This window comes from Pseudorca crassidens, chromosome 14 (genome assembly GCF_039906515.1).
Source record: "Pseudorca crassidens isolate mPseCra1 chromosome 14, mPseCra1.hap1, whole genome shotgun sequence".
Classification (NCBI taxonomy): Eukaryota; Metazoa; Chordata; class Mammalia; order Artiodactyla; family Delphinidae; genus Pseudorca; species Pseudorca crassidens.
This window is the reverse complement of record NC_090309.1, coordinates 46,051,534-46,067,001: the sequence shown is the minus strand read 5'-3', so window position 1 is coordinate 46,067,001 and position 15,468 is coordinate 46,051,534. Positions and strand designations below refer to the sequence as shown.

Here is a 15,468-nt window from a genome sequence, read left to right as displayed (position 1 = left end):
ACTATGCATTTGTTCCCCTGAACTTGATCACTTCAGAGAAAGCTTTTAATATCAATTTCCTAGACCCCTGAAGACCATTGGCATCTCCACCAATGTAATGATGCCTCATAGGACTCTATAGGAAGCTGCTAGCTAGTTTCTTTCTTTCTTTGATGTAAGTTTAGCTATAGCAGGAAATGGTGTGTGATCAGAAGAGGCTCCCAAACATAAGTCCTCATCTGGATGACTGCCAGATCACATAGTACTTTCTAGACCCAGTGTCAGGGAGTCTGGTTTCTTCCACAGCAGGACCCATCTTCTGGCTTTAGCTTCATGGTTATAACTTCTGAGACCTCAGGCCTCTAATTCTATTCAAATGTAAACATACCACTCTGGTGAGTTTAGATTTACATGCCTAGTTTGAATGGCCTCATCTGCAAGTCATTTGGAAAACTAAATATAACAGTCGTTTACTATATAAGTAGCTTTCAATTCAAAAGAGGGCGATGTAATTAATTAAACTGCATTCTGATTCTAGTACTACACATTCTTTAATCATTTTATTAATCGCTTCAGAGAAATCAAGCAATTTTAAAATGCAATATTAAAATTATATAGAATTTTACCTTAGAAGAGGGGGAATCATTACATCTGTCAACTTCTTCCATTAAATCCTTTTCTTTCTTCTCCCTTTTAGCCTCTAATCCTTCCCTCTTTCACTTTGTCACCTCCCACTAGACAGGTAACTTGGATATACAGATGATGTCCTTTTATTTGTCTAAGATTAATCCAGCTGTTAATAAATTTGATTTTTTTATGAAAAATACAACAGTTTTAAGTCATCCTACGAGGATATACAATTTAAATTTGTTATCAGGGTGACACCGCTTATGAGCTGAAATGACCTTCTTACCTCCTATCATGAACCTCCCTATGAACTGAGTCACATGCTTACATTTAAAGATAAAACACCCTCCTAGGGGAAAACAAGAATGGAAAAATAATTTTTTTTTTTAACCCTGGGAAGTTCAAAAAGATAAGCCATTTCCCTGAGACATCTCCATAAAGAAGAGTTTCACTATTTGATTTTCTGTTAGATATTTAAAGGTATTCGGAAAGCCCCCATCTTCAGGGTTAACATGTAAGTGCAGTAAGCTCTGTCACAGACGATCCCTTTAAAACGCAGCCCAACAGTCTTCCATTAACATTTAATTTTTCTGATTTTCCACCTATCAAATCTCCTGCTTGATCAGTGCTGCTTAGCTGCCACTGAGGCAGCTAAGAGGCAGGGTCATTAGCTGCCTCTCCATTCTACCTTTGAACTATTCTTTCGATTCAGTTCCGCACAAATTATTTCAAAGTGACTGTCAGGGAGAGCTTTGTGAGTTCGTCTTTAAAGTCAGTGCAGGCACCTCTCGGCTAGGCTTGCACGAGGCTGGCGGGCCTGGGAGAGCCGAGGCCCCAGCTCCTCCAGCAGCCGCAGCAAAGCGCTCGCTGGAGGCTGCAGCCGGGTGGGTGCCTGCAGCGCCCACCCCGCGCTCAGCGGAGCATCCAGCCCGAAGCTGCCCTTGCCTGGCGGTGGCGGCTGAGAGTTCTCTGTCCGGTTGTTCAAGGTCCGGGTCAGGACGGCGGCCACGGAGACGGCTGCCCTGTAGATACACGTTTTTGTGACCTCAGAACGATGCGTGTCTCTCTGTAATGGAACAGGTATCTAGCAAAGTCGGTTGTAAAACAAAACTCTATAAATAAATCTCCATATCCCTGTCCAATAATTTCCTTTATAAAAATCAAGGACACAGCATCAAGGAGAAAAAGAAAAAAGCAAAACACAATCCTCACAGCTTTACATGTTTAAACCTCACTTTGTTCCCAACATGACTTAAAGTGATTTGTAAGGCTATGTAAAACTGTAACAAGAGAGTGTACATTTACAAGTGGAAAAGGATAAAAAACAAGGGTGGAGACATAAAATAGAGCCAGGAACTAGGCTTTAAAAAATGTCTGAAATAATGGCCTCTGCTCTGGGCGGGTCACAGTTTGGCTCTAAATTATCTAGTAGCCCTTTGTCAGCTAATGGCATCACCCCAACAATTCAATTTGCTTATGAGCATTTTGGGGGAGGTGGGGAGAGAGGTCAGGGTGAGGGGTGAAAATACAGGCGAGTCTGGCCAACTCCCTTCTCATCTGGCTCCATGTAGGAGTAGATTTTAACATATCAGGAACAGAAAACATCCTAGACCGTGTGTCCTTAAAGCAATCCTCCTCGACTATTGTTCTTCTGAGGCAAGGCACTTGTAAATACTGGAAGGCATTGAATTCAGAGCAGAGGTAGGCTTGGCCTGCCAAAAACAACCTTCAAGTTGTGTAAAGCTGCTGTGTCTCTCCTCTCCTCCACAGTCAGACAGCTCAAGAGATTGATCTGTTCTTGCTGTCTTCATTTCTTCACTTCCCCCTCACTCCTAAAACCATTCTAATCTGGATTCTACCCCCACCACATCACTGAATCTGATCTTGCAAAGGTCTCCAAAGTGTTCTTCAGTTCATCTTTTATTTGGGTCTCAGGAGCATCTGGAAGTTGACGTCTCTCTCCTTCTTAAAAATATTCTTTGTACTTAGTTTTCCTAATGTTGCAGGAAGGGGAATCCCTTTCAGGGTCCAAGAGTGGGCCCTTGTCTAATACTGGGAAATGAATTGTCTGAGGAGACACACGTGCTGACAAAGCAAGAGACTTTATTGGCAAGGGGCACCTGGGCAGAGAGCAGCAGCGTAAGGGAACCCAGGAGAACTGCTCTGCCACGTGGCTCACAGTCTCAAGTTTTATGGTAATGGGGTTAGTTTCCCAGTTGTCTCTGGCCGATCATCTTGCTTGGCCCATAATTGGTCTGACTCAGGGTCCTTCCTGGTGGCATGCGCATCTCTCCGACAAGATGGGTTCCAGCGAGAAGGATTCTGGGTGGTTGGTAGGATATATTATTGGCTGACGTCTCCTCCCTCCTTTTGGCCCCTCCCTGATTCTCCCAGTTAGTTTTTGGTGACAGCACCACATTCCTTATCAGGACCTCCTGTTGTGAGACAACTCATGCAAGTGGTTATCATCGTGCCTGGCCAAGGCGGACCATTTCCATCAACAGTTCCCTAACACTAACACCACACTTCGTGGTTATTTCCCTCTTCTCTGGTCATTCCTTCTACCTCTCCTCCATTTGCTTCTCTTTTCCACCTGACCCTTCAATGTTGGTGTTCCTTGGGTTTCTGTTCTAGTGCTGAAAAGAACTCCAGATCTGAGAGAGTTCACGGAAGTATTGCTGTCATACAGACCAGCGAAAATAATACTTCTCATCTTTTGTATTCCATAGTGTAGAGTTTCATGAAGTTCTTGTTAACCGAATAGCAGTGGTAGACGTGGTATGTTGCCTTGCTCAACCTCTGTTCCAAATGCCTTCTGGTGCCTTTCCTTTACTGCAGACTCTGGAGAGCTAGGAGCTACGTTTCTCAGACTCCCTTGCAGCTAGAGTTTCAAATGTGATTTTGGTTTCATCAGTCAGAAGTCCTCGTGTGAAATTTGAATTTGGAACTGAACTGGGTGGGGAGAGAAGCAGCGGGATCTGAGTCAACTGTTTAGCAGGTGAGGATCTAGCAAACATTACAAGGCTCTGGAGCCAACAATTCTGGTAGGGGCTTAATGACTCCTGGACTGCAGTTGGGGTAGTGTGTTCATAAATGCAGTGATTTTGGTGGCAGCCTCCTGACTTCTAGCAGTTCCCTTAATGGGCCTATCAGGAAAAAAAAAATTGTCCAAGGTTTGGAAATGGAGATTAGGGGCTGTCTTTCAGGGAAGTGCTGGGTATTGTCTAGTGGAGCTTTATAGAATTTTCAGATGCTACACAAATGTGCACTTGATTGATTTTCTGTTGACCAGGTTATTTTACAACTCTGTAAGGTAGACAGTTACTTGTAACAAACTACAGAAATGCAAACACTTCTTGTCCATAGAAAAGCAAATTAGTTTTTCTCTGATAGATATACAATTAGCTTTTGCCCTGAAAAAAAGATAATCCCAAACATTACATTTTCATTGCCCTAGGAGTACACTAATATAGGAGCCACTAGCCACATGTGGCCGTTGAGCACTTTAATGTGGCATGCTTGAATTGAGATGTGTTGTAAGTGTAAGATACACACAGATTTCAAAGATTCAATATAAAAGTGTGTAAAATAGCATGTTCATTTTATTTATTGTTTATATAGATTATATCTTAATATTTTGGATATATTGGACTAAATAAAATATTTGTTAAAATTAATTTACGTATTTTTTACTTTTAATGTGGGTCCTAGAAAATGTTTAATTATACATGAGGCTCACATTACAAGGCTGTTGGACAGTGCTGCCTTATAGAATTTTAACCAATTTTGCATCTATTAGCAAGTTGAGTTCAGCATTCCTGATTGTATGCATGAATATATACGTGTAATATATATACGTGTAATATAAATTCTCCTTTGAACCAGATGTAACATCTTCTATGTTCCCTCATTAATTAATGTGTTGAATAGAAATCTTTGACACATGTCATATTGTATTTGCATGAGAATCACAGTTTTAACATTTTATACTTTAGCAGCCAATTCTACAGAGTTGCTCCAACAGGCCCATCCAAATCTGTTCTTCCAGCCCTTCCAGTGATTTTGTAAGGACCTACTTCGCTATTTTAAATTCCACTGTAAAATAGCTAAGGTGGTTTTCATTACCTGCTACTGTACCCTGTCTGATACAATAGCTAAAAATTATTGAGTGCTTACTATTCTCTAGATATTGTGTAAAATGCTTTACACAGATTCTCTTGTTTAATCTTCATAACAACTCTCTGGGGTAGGCTATATACTCTCCCTTTTTTTTACAAATGAGGCACTGAGAGTTTAAGAAAGTTGCCCAAGATGACCAGTTAAGAAGTGGTAACTGGATTCACATCCAAGCAGAATGACCCGAAAGTCCACTCCATTACCACTGTGCTGCCAGCATTTATTTTCTTTCTACAAAATGAAACAGAAGAGCATATCTGTCACTTTGTTGACCTGGAAACTGTGGTGTGGCAGAGAAGCTAGAGGTTTCAATCATGCCTTCACTTCTTCTGCCTTCTCTGCATCCAGGCCCTTGATTCAGATTGGCTGGTTCTCAGAATCTCAGACATAGCTCATGCCTGGGTAGTTCTTCCAGACTCTCCCCCAGATGAGGAGGTTGAGTGACATGCTATTTCCCACTGCAGCTGAGAAGCAGCTCCACCAAGAACAAGAGGTTTTACTAGTGTAATTGCATTCAAGTGTGTGACTTGGAGGCTTACAGAGCTTGCTAAGCAGGCTGTCCATCATCTTTGGCAAAGGTAGAGAACAATTACGCTATAATAACTGCTTTTAAGGGCCTGCTGGGTGTCAGACATCGCATTAGGCAATTTATATACCTTCTCTTTAATCCTTTCAATAACTCAGTGAAGTGAGTATTATCCTATTTTAAAGATGAGGAATCTGGTCTCAGCTTAATTATGGATATCCTAGGATTCCCTTTATAATCACTGAACTCTTCACTAATCGTGGGCTACATATCTAACAGAAACTTTAGACATTATATCAAAATACGTTCAGGGGCTTCCCTGGTGGTGCAGTGGTTGAGAGTCCACCTGCCAATGCAGGGGACACGGGTTCGTGCCCCGGTCCGGGAAGATCCCACATGCCGCGGAGTGGCTGGGCCCATGAGCCATGGCCGCTGAGCCTGTGCGTCCGGAGCCTGTGCTCTGCAACGGGAGAGGCCACAACAGTGAGAGGCCCGCGTACCGCAAAAAAAAAAAAAAAAAGTTCAAATGCTTGTATTGATAATGAAGAAGTATATGATATTATTTGTCCACATGTAACTAAATAAGGAAACTTGCTAAAGAAAGAATAGCAAAAATATTATATGCTATTCTTTCATTATTAATGCTAATTTGAAAGCTTGAAATGAGCAGACAACTCAATATTTTCCAACATGCATCACGTTAGCTTTTAATTCATTAGCTGTCTTTTCCTACTGTTTGCTTTCTTGCTGTGGTCTACATTTTATACTGGTGCTACAGAGCTATGTGAAAGGATTATGCTGCCCCACTTTAGTCCCAGGAAATAGAACTGCTATGAATTATTAATAGTATTGGCTTTCTAATGCTTTAATTTCACCTCTTTGTTTCAGAGAAGGATATTAGTTAAATGGGATTTTTTTTTTTTTTACCACTCCAGGAGCTTACTACATTTTGTAGGAAATGCTGACTTGAGTTATAGAAAATATAGTCTTATGTTGATTTCCACCTCTACCTGTGATGGATCCTCCAACCATTCCACTCCTCTGTATCCTTGCTTAGTGATAGGTTAATAGGGACGTTTTCAAACTGTGCTCTTCAGAGCCCTTGGGATTCCCCAGTGGTTCTCGAGGTGCAGCTGGCAGAGAGAAAGGCCTGGGGGGAAGGTTCTGCACCCCCAGGCCCCAACCATTCCCTTGTTCAGAGAAGCACTTCACTCTTGCTATAAGCAGTAAGCTTTTGTGCAAGATTATGTTGGAAGAAAGGATTCTTTTCTGTAAAAAGGAGCTTAAAAATCCTGAATTAATACAGCAAATACAATAAATAGGTGTCTGTACATCTTTGGGATACTAAGAAAAATGTCTAAGGATTTTTATTGGATAATCACAACATGTATGAGCATATACAACCAATTGTGCGCTGAATTTGACCAAGGTGGCGGCAAATCAGGTGACTGGGTTTGCAGGATGGACTTGGCCCTCTTGTGGTATTGAGATAGTCACCCTGAAGTGAGTGGAGTCGGTTACTATGTTTATTTATGTAGTGAGTAAACTCACAATCACAAGAAATGCAGTAAAATCTGGGGGCTGGCAAAAATATTGATACATGGACAGATTCCCATGAACCACAGGCTTATCTTCAGCTTATTAGGTCGATCCATAGGCTTCTAACTTTCTTTAAGAGACTGAATATTGTCATTATTTGAGTTATTTCATAGGGGACTTCCATCAGCAAAATATTTACTCATTTTCTGTAATAAGAGCAACTATTTCTTTACCTTTCAAAGAGTGGGGGGAAAAAAGCAGGAGGGTTTTGTTTTGTGTGAGGTAAAAATCGAAGAGTTAACAGGTCATGCTCAGGGTTCCTTTCTGTGTGTGGACTGTGTAGTCCCTATACAGTCTATGCCCCTTCCTCTCATGCATGGAAGCTACAGACCTGAGGAGGGCAGGCAGGTGACAAAGCCTCCATTCATTCAGTAAATATGTATTGAGTGCCAATTATCACTGGGCATCATGCTAGATGTTGGGGATACAACAGTGTGTAAGACTCTGACCCTGCCTTCTTAGAATTTACATTCTAATGTGGAGGAGGCACGTAGTGAATACATAATCATATAAACATAGCAATTATAGAATGTGGCAATTCCCATGATATACGCAATAGCATGGGAGTAGGGCCCTTTTTAGATAGGGGCAGTCAAAGTAAGGTCTCTGAGAGGGCAAAAACCTCAGTGCATTTTAGAAGGCCACAGCTGGCCTCTGCTGGCTGCCAAGGCCATAAATGTGTGGCACTTACTGTACTTGACAGCTAAATGTGTGCCATCAGCACCCACGAATTAGAGACAATGCTGTGGAAACCCTGAGGGGACCAATAGTTGGTGATTCTCTGAACAGGAACAGAGAAACACAGCACAGTTAATTTATTAAATGAAGAGATTTTTCCTCGGTCACTTAACATTTATCAGCACTGTGTTTTATTCGTTTTTCTTTAATGCAAAGATGGCCTGAAGAATACTTAAAAGTAATATGTACAAGATCATTGTCCTTTGCCATTCCATAAAAAATTGTTTTCACAACTGTGAAAACATGTAAGGAATGTATCCATAATGGAATTCCTGTTTGTTATTTCTTTATAATTGTTAACGGCAACATGATTTTGGTAAGAGAATTAAACTTTACAAAAATTAGTTTTATTTTCAAAATTTCTACATAAGGCATTTATATTAGAGGGAAGGGAGGACATGGTTATCAAGTAACATGACTTCTGTCAATAGAATTTTCCAGTTTACATTCTCATTCTTTCATTTTTATTCATTGAACCTTCTTATTGTTTTTTAAAGCCTACCAGTGGATCATGTTGCTTAAATAAAAATACCTGAAAGATATATGCACACAAAGCAGACTCAGATTTACAGCAGAAATAATGGACTTGAGTCTTGTTCGAGAAAATATAATTCACCCATCCATCCAGCCATCCATTCAATATTTATTGAGTCTGTGAAACTGATAGGTAAAATATGCTGGAGTTAAGAGCGTGTATTAGTGTATTATGATCGTGTTGGGTGCACACAGTTCATGATTCAATCTTTCTCTGCATAGTTACTGTAGCAATTCTCTGAAAGGCATGTAAGTAGCCAAAATGTGGCTAGAGAAGCTAAAATAAAGAGCAATTTGAAATTATCCACTGTGTTAAAAATTGACTAACAGAATGAATTCTGGAAAAATACATGGGGTGGTTTACCTAGGCAACCACAAAGAAAAGAAAAGAGAAACTATTATATCACCAAGGAAGTTCAGTAAGCCATCTGATTACAATATGAGAAATCACTAGTTTCTCTGTATACCAGTTTAAAAACATGATGATTAAAATGCATCTTGTTCAAAACAGCAAGAAAAATAGAACATATCTAAGTATAAACTTACCAAGAAATATACAGGACCTGAATTTAAGCAAAAAAATTTTAATGAGGAACATAAACACTTGAACAAAAGTAGACAAAATTGTTACTTTTTTTTAATACAGTTTTCTTGAAGTTTAATAATTTTTCGAAGTAATTCAAGAAGGTCAAGAGAATGTATTTCTTTTTTCAAAAAAGAGATAGTTTGGTTTAAATCACTGTACTTGGTTTCTAAGTGGGTTTTTAAAAATAATTTACATAGATTTCTTTTTTTTCTTGCTTTATAAGAAATACTGATCAGCATATTGCTTCTTTGAAAAGGGGGCTCAAATCACCCAATTCTTTGTGAGAAATAAATTAAAATTATTTAATTATTGACTTCACTTTACTCATAATCAATACTCTATTCATAAATACTCTTTTTTTTTTTTTTTTTTTTGGCGGTACTTGGGCCTCTCACTGTTGTGGCCTCTCCCGTTGTGGAGCACAGGCTCCGGACGCGCAGGCTCAGTAGTTGTGGCACACGGGCCCAGCCCCTCCACGGCATGTGGGATCTTCCCAGACCGGGGCACGAACCCGTGTCCCCTGCATCGGCAGGTGGACTCTCAACCACTGCGCCCCCAGGGAAGCCCCATAAATACTTTTTATTCATAAATATTCATGAAAAAGTAAAAGCATATTGAATAATTTAAATACATATAACAAATTATTTTTAAATTTTTATTTTATATTGGAGTAGAGTTGATTAACAATGTTGTGTTAGTTTCAGGTGTACAGCAAAGTGATTCAGTTGTACATATACATGTATCTATTCTTTTTCAAATTTTTTTCCCATTTAGGTTATTACAGAAGACTGAGCAGAGTTCCCTATGCTATACAGTAGGCCCTTGTTGGTCATCTATTTTAAATATAGCAGTGTGTATATGTCAATCCCAACCTCCCAGTTTATCCCTCCTCTGCCCCCCCCCCAGCCACCTTTTCCCTTTGGTAACCATAAGTTTGTTTTCTAAGTCTGAGAGTCTATTTCTGTTTTGTAGGTAAGTTCATTTGTATCTTTTTTTTTTTTAGATTCCACATATAAGTGATATCATATGATATTTACCTTTCTCTGTCTCAGTTACTTCACTTAGTATGATAATCTCCAGGTCCAACCATGTTACTGGAAATGCATTATTTCATTCTTTTAATGGCTGAGTAATATTCTGTTGTATATATGTACCACATCTTCTTTATCCGTTCATCTGCTGATGGACATTTAGGTTACTTCTATGTTTTGGCTATCATAGACAGCGCTGCAATGAACATTGGAGTGCATGTATCCTTTCAAACCATGTTTCTCTCTGGATATATGCCCAGGAGGGGGATTGCTGGGTCATATGGTAGTTCTATTTTTAGTTTTTTAAGGAACGTCCATACTGTTCTCCATAGTGGATGTACCGATTTACATTCCCACCAACAGTGAACCTCACTTTTCCCCACAACTTCTCCAGCATTTATTGTTTGTAGACTTTTTGATGATGTCCATTCTCACCAATGTGAGGTGATCTCTCATTATACTTTTGATTTTCATTTCTCTAATAATTAGTGATGTTGAGCATCTTTTCATGTGCCTTTTGTTCATCTGTATGTCTTCTTTGGAGAAATGTCTATTCAGAGCTTCTGCCTATTTTTTGATTGGGTTGTTTGTTTTTTTGATATTGAGCTGCATGAGCTGTTTGCAGGTTTTGGAGATTAATCCCTTGTCAGTCGCATCATTTTCAAATATTTTTTCCCATTCTGAGGGTTGTCTTTTCATTTTGTTTATGGTTTCCTTTGCTGTGCAAAAGCTTTTGAGTTTAATTAGGTCACATTTGTTTATTTTTATTTCCATTACTCTAGGAGATGTATCAAAAAAGATATTGCTGTGATTTATGTCAGACTGCTTTTCCTATGTTTTCCTCTAAGAGTTTTATAGTATCAGTTCTTACATTTAGGTCTTTAATCCGTTCTTACATTTAGGTCTTTAATCCATTTTGAGTTTATTTTTGTGTATGGTGTTAAAGAATGTTCTAATTTCATTTTTTTACATGTAGCTGTCCAGTTTTCCCAGCACCACTTATTGAAGAGACTGTCTTTTCCTCCATTGTACAATCTTGCCTCCTTTATTGTAGATTAATTGACCATAGGTGTGTGGGTTTATTTCTGGGCTTTCTATCCTGTTCCATTGATCTATATTTCTGTTTTTGTGCCAGTACCATACTGTCTTGATGGCTGTAGCTTTATAGTATAGTCTGAAGTCAGGGAGCCTGATTCCTCCAGCTCCGTTATTCGTTCTCAAGATTGCTTTGGCTATTCGGGGTCTTTTGTGTCTTCATACAAATTAAGATTTTTTTGTTCTAGTTCTGTGAAAAATGCCATTGGTAATTTGATAGGGTTTGCACTGAATCTTTAGATTGCCGTGGGTAGTAAAGTCATTTTGAGAATATTGATTCTTCCAATCCAAGAAATGGTATATCTTTCCATCTGTTTGTGTCATCTTTGATTTCTTTCGTTAGTGTCTTATAGTTTTTGGAGAACAGGACTTTTGTCTCCTTAGGTAGTTTATTCCTAGGTATTTTATTCTTTTTGAGGTGATGGTAAATGGGAGTGTTTCTTTAATTTCTCTTTCTGATCTTTCATTGTTAGTGTATAGGAATGCAAGAGATTTTTGTGCATTAATTTTGTATCCTGCAACTTTACCAAATTCATTGATGAGCTCTAGTAGTTTTCTCATCGCATCTTTAGGATTTTCTATGTATAGTATCATGTTGTCTGCAAACGGTGACAGTTTTACATCTTTTCCAATTTGGATTCCTTTTATTTCTTTTTCTTCTCTAATTGCCATGGCTAGGACTTCCAAAACTATGTTGAATAAAAGTGGTGAACGTGGACATCCTTGTGTTGTTCCTGATCTTAGAGGAAATGCTTTCAGCTTTTCACCATTGAGAATGATGTTAGCTGTGGGTTTGTCATATATGGCCTTTATTATGTTGAGATATGTTCCCTCTATGCCCACTTTCAGGAGAGTTTTTATCATAAATGGGTGTTGAATTTTGTCAAAAGCTTTTTCTGCATCTATTGAGATGATCATATGGTTTTTATTCTTCAATTTGTTGATGTGTATCACACTGATTTGCAGATATTGAAAAATCTCCTGGTCCGGATCTTCCCGGACCAGGGCACGAACCCACATCCCCTGCATCGGCAGGCGGACTCCCAACCACTGCGCCACCAGGGAAGCCCTCTGTTGATGATTTTTGCATCTATGTTCATCAGTGGTATTGGTCTGTAATTTTCTTTTTTCCTGGTATCTTTGTCTAGTTTTGGTATCAGGGTGATGAGGGCCTCAGAATGAGTGGGAGTGTTCCTTCCTCTGCAATTTTTTGGAATAGTTTGAAAAGGATAAACTTTTCTCTGAATGTTTGATAGAATTCACCTGTGAAGCCATCTAGTCCTGGACTTTTGTTTGTTGGGAGTTTTTAAATCATGGTTTCAATTTCAGTAATTGTGATTGGTCTGTTCATATTTTCTATTTCTTCCTGGCTCAGTCTTGGGAGATCGTACCTTTCTAAGAATTTGTCCATTTCTTCTACATTGTCCATTTTATTGGCATATAGTTGCTTGTAGTAGTTTCTTATGATCCTTTGTATTTCTGTGGTGTCCACTGTAACTTCTCCTTTTTCATTTCTAATTTTATTCATTTGAGTCCTCTTTTTTCTTGATGAGTCAGGCTAAAGTTTTATCAATTTTGTTTATCTTTTCAAAGAACTAGATTTTAGTTTCATTGATCTTTTCTATTTTTTTCTTTGTCTCTATTTCATTTATTTCTGCTCTGATCTTTATGATTCCTTTCCTTTTACTAACTTTGGGTTTTGTTTGTTCTTCTTTCTCTAGTTGCTTTAGATGTAAGGTTAGATTGAGGAAAGAACCTCATTTTAGATGCCTATGTATGCACTCCAGTATCTAGAATATACCTTGCATACAGTGCTACTTAAATACTTATTGAATTGAATTAATGGGTACTATTGGATTATGTGGTTCTTTTACACATTAACGGGGAGTGGGAAAAAATATATATCTCATTCCAATCACATCCTCACTAATTAGAAAAAAATTTGTGTAAAAATTTGTGACTAGTTATTTTTTGGCTAGGAGAACTCTTATGTCTGCCATTTCCAGACCTGAGCCACCCCTATCAAGGGCAAGGGCAGCACATGAAGAGTGAGGTCTTAGGGCTTGCCAAGTGACAGATGACCAGAATACTCCTAGGTGAGTAGGCACGTCAGGCAAGACAGTTCCTAGCAACACGGATGACATGTGTGGAGCCATGGCACAGAGTGGCCCTCCCCCTACACATACACACACACACAGTGTAAACAGAGCTGACTCACCTAACAGCATGACCATTCTGCTCCTACCAGTGGTGTAAATTCCTCCTTGGCCATAGGTCTAGCCAGTGAAGAAGTTCTTGGTGGTGTTGAAGATCAACTACAGGTAGATAGTCAAGCTCTCAACTAGTTAAATACACAGAGCTCAGGTGGATTAGTCATTGCAGCTTTGATGTCCACTAGTCCAAGTCCTGGACTCAGTGGTTCAAGTTCCTCTCTTATTCTTACTGGAGCCCATTCAAATATGGCTTTCACTCCACCAACACTGTTCTTGTCAAGGTCATCAGTGACCCCTGTGTTACTAAACACAATGGTCAATTCTCAGTCCTCACCTTACTTGACCTGCTGGCAATGTTGCCCCAGTTGATCTCTCCCTGTTCCCAGAGGGCTTCATTTGACTCTCAGGACACAATGCTCTCCCAGTTTTTCTCCTACCTCACTGGATGCTTTCTTTTCCTCTGCTGGTTCTTCTTCTATTTCCTGAGCTCTTAACATTGGGATGCCCTACAGTGCAGTCTGTGGACCTCTTTCCTTTTCTATCTACATTCACTTTCTTGGTGATCCCACCCATTCTTATGGCTTTCAATGCTATCTACAGACAAATTCCAAATTTCATCTCTCCAGATTCATAGATCCAGCTGCCTACTCAACATCTCATTTAGATGTTTAACAGACATCTCAAATTTAACATTCTATAAATGAACTTCTGATCTTTCCCCCAAATCTGCTCTTCTCACAGTCTCTCCATTTCAGTAAATGACAATTCCATCTGTAGTTTTTCAAACCAATTGTAGTTTTTCAAACCAATTGTAGTTTTTCAAACCAATAACCCCGGTATCATCCTTCAGTCTCCTCTTTTTCTCACACCCACATCCAATCTGTCAGCAAATCCATTGACTATACCTTCACAGTATATCCAGAATCTGATCACTGTCACCACCACCACTGCTCCTACCCTGGGCAAGTTACTTAACTCTTCTGTGTCTCTTTCCTCATCAGTAACTTAGGAGGACTAATGGACTATAGCTTACAGGGTTAATGTGTGGATTAAAGGAAATAGTGTATGTAAAGAATTTAGCACAGTGCTGAGCAAACAGGTAGTGCTTCATAAATGTTAGCTTTTATTTCTACTGGCCTTTCTTTTCTAGAAGGTTTCAAGGAGATTTGACTGGTAATGTTGAAGCCATCAGCCGTTTTCATAATAACTGAACTTCATTCTTCAACACATGCAATTTTGATTTTTAAGATTTCAACTAAATGAGTTGAAGAAAAGAAACTGTTGCTGTGCTGATGGCTTAGCTTATGAAAAAGAATAAAATAAAAGCTCACGTTACCCAGAAAAATTGTCACAAATAAGAATCAAAAAGGTGGTTAAAACAAACTACTATTTGTAAAATAAATAAGATACAAGGATGTAATATACAGCACAGGGAACATAGACAATATTTTATAATAACTTTAAGTGGAGTGTAATCTATAAAAATATTGAATCACTATGTTGTACACCTGAAACTAATATTGTAAATCCACTATATGCCAATAATAGAGTTAAATAACACAAGGGCAATCTTGAATCATTGTCATTCTTCTCCAGCCTGATTAAGAGTAATTTTCAGCTAGTCAGACAACTTTAGCTTAGAAAATATTCTTAATTCAAGGTTATGTGAGATTGTTACATATGATACTGCACAGCTGTACACAGCACTAGCTTCACAACCTCAAAGACTTTTGGGGATATGAGGAAACTTGTAGACTGTTTCTACAACTGGGATAACAGCCATCATTTGTATAAAACTGCCTCCTATTATTATTAACCTGTAGTCCCACTTAATCTGAAACGCCAACTAATTATTAGTAGGTAGAAAGATTCTGGAAAATCCTTAACAATATCTGAGGTGTTAGCAATATTACAGTAATCTTGGAATTTATATGAAGCATCTCATTAAGTATACCAAATGTATAAATTATCACTTACTAGTGATATCATGTATAAATTAGACACATGATATCACTAATAAGAAAAAACACTATATAAGCAGAAAAAGTTTCAGAACATTTACTCTGTCTCTTTAATGCACTTTGCTAATATATATGGTAAGAAATGTTTTTTGAATAGATAAGAAAAATATTCATCTAATTTTATTTTAATGTTTAAATAAAGAATAAATGTGATTTTTCCCATATTCTTTCATTCTTTCTCTCTCTCTCATTCTGCACATACATATATATAATCTACCATGTGCTGGGTAAGGAGAAAAACTCATGGTGCAGTTTTTCTTCTTTATAAAAATATTTTTATCCTTTTGCATACAAGAGCTAGGTAGTAATGGCATCGGATGTTTTAAGAGGAGGGAAATAACCC

The 15,468-nt window shown here is 38.6% G+C and overlaps 1 protein-coding gene across 2 annotated transcripts in view; it reads left to right on the top strand.

The window, feature by feature from the left end:
* ACYP2 (acylphosphatase 2) overlaps nucleotides 1-15,468 on the top strand; it is a 175,214-nt gene that overhangs the window by 159,031 nt on the left and 715 nt on the right. The gene's annotated exons all lie outside the window — the stretch shown is intronic.